Source organism: Varanus komodoensis, unplaced genomic scaffold, assembly GCF_004798865.1.
Source record: "Varanus komodoensis strain SLA01 unplaced genomic scaffold, ASM479886v1 scaffold7_1, whole genome shotgun sequence".
NCBI classification, from domain to species: Eukaryota; Metazoa; Chordata; class Lepidosauria; order Squamata; family Varanidae; genus Varanus; species Varanus komodoensis.
This window is the reverse complement of record NW_025336479.1, coordinates 26,905-28,736: the sequence shown is the minus strand read 5'-3', so window position 1 is coordinate 28,736 and position 1,832 is coordinate 26,905. Positions and strand designations below refer to the sequence as shown.

Below are 1,832 nucleotides of genomic sequence, written 5' to 3'. Positions count from 1 at the left end.
CCCCCCCTGCTGTTGCAGGGCACCAAGTCACACCAACCCACTCAGATGGCTGTCCAGTTTCCCCTTGAATGCCCCTAGTGTGAGAGAGCCCACTCCCTCTCTAGGCAGCTGCTTCCTCTGATGTATTGCTCTGACATTGAGGAAGCTGGGTTGTCACAACTGAAATCAGCATTTCTTTTAAAATAAAAGAAGGAATAGCCCAGCACTGTAAGAAGGAAGGATTGTGAAAGAGAAGACTTCCTTTTTCTCCTATCAAAAGTAACTTCAACAGTTCAATTTTTACACTCATAAAGGACTCATCAGGGAACCTCGGAGTGTCCCTGCCAGCTCCCGGACTAGAAAATTGTGTGCTTCCTTGGAGAGCTCAGGTCCACTTTCTCTCCCTCCAGCTTGGCCAGAACATGAAGCTCTTGAGGATATTGTCCATCCTGGTCTGGGTGCAATTTCCAGGTAAGGAACAGAGGAAAGCTGTCGCAAGGTCACTCTTCTTGAGCTGCAAGGCAGGACTTCATAGAGAGGTTTGCTGTGGGATCTGACAGCAGAGTTAGAAAAGGAGGTGGCCAAAGTGTTGCAGTGCCAGTCAGGAGGAAGAGAAAATGTCGGTGTTTGTGAGGACAAGGGCAGTCGCCTAGTGATGTCAGAAAGGTCTTCCTCAGTCCATTGCACACTCTCCCTGAGCTGCTTTGACGGACCATAATTTTCAGCTCGCACACTCTATCATTCACCGCCATTCCAATGTGCTCCACCCTCGAAGATGGTTGGGAGAGTTTCGTTGGCGCAGAACAGAGCTGCACGACTGCTCACTGGGACTGGCAGACGCCACCATATAATGCCAGTCCTATATTCCCTCTGCTGGTTACCTTTTCTGTGCTGGCACCGCAGCTTTGGAATCTGCTTTCCAGAGAGGTGCTCCTGACACTGATGCTTCATTCTTTTTGGTGCCAGTCCAAACCCTTTTTATTTTCCCAGGATTTTATGGGTTGATGGATTTTTCATATTGGAATTTCATCTCTGTATGTGTCCTTTCAATATGCTGCTGTTTCTGTGAGCCATCTTGAGACCGATTGTGGGTATAGGTGTGGTAAAAATGTTTTAAATGAATAAATAAAGCTACATTATTTTAATTAGCATGATAAATATGTTTCGCATAATACCACGGCTGTGCCCCTCATGAATGGGAGCTGCTCCAGCGCAGATCTTCCCCCAAGTTCTGAAACAGGAGCCATGAGGGGACTTGGTGGGGCACGGGAAAGACCTCCCCGTGAGAGGGGTGTGGCAGTGGGGTCCCCCTCGGAGACAGCAAGGGGATTCCTCTCCCCACCTGCTCTCCCAGAACCGAGGAGCCTCCGGGCCGAGGGCTCAGGGGTTGAGGAGGGGAGTGGGCATGGCTTGTTCAGGGGGCCCATGTGCCCTGCCAGGCTGCTCAGACGCCCCTGCAGGCCAGCTGAGGCCTGCAGGCTCAGGATTTCCCTACTCTAGGCAAGCCTGCCTGCACTTTGGGCCTCCGGCGACCCCCACCCCCACCCCCCAGGCAGAGGACGGTTGCACCCATGGGACCTCTTCCTGCTGACAGATATGGGGGTCTGAGTCACCCAAGCCAACTGAGCCAGTGGTCCAGTATTAAAACGGTCCCTCCACCACAGGAAAGACACAAAAAGCACTGTCTCTTCAATTCAGTGCCCAGGGGGGTGAATAAAAGCAACGAACCTACAGCAGGCAAAGAGAAGAGCACCAAAAACAACAAAGCAAGAATTCAGCAGCAGCCAGTGGGCTTGAGCACTATTAGCAGACCACACTCAGAGAGCTGTGTTTCAGTTACAGTGAAATACATC

General features: G+C 51.3%; 1 protein-coding gene across 1 annotated transcript in view; it reads left to right on the top strand.

Annotated features, from left to right (window-relative positions):
• The window catches only part of LOC123035509 (polymeric immunoglobulin receptor-like), a 37,511-nt gene that overhangs the window by 15,020 nt on the left and 20,659 nt on the right, over window positions 1-1,832 (top strand). The gene's annotated exons all lie outside the window — the stretch shown is intronic.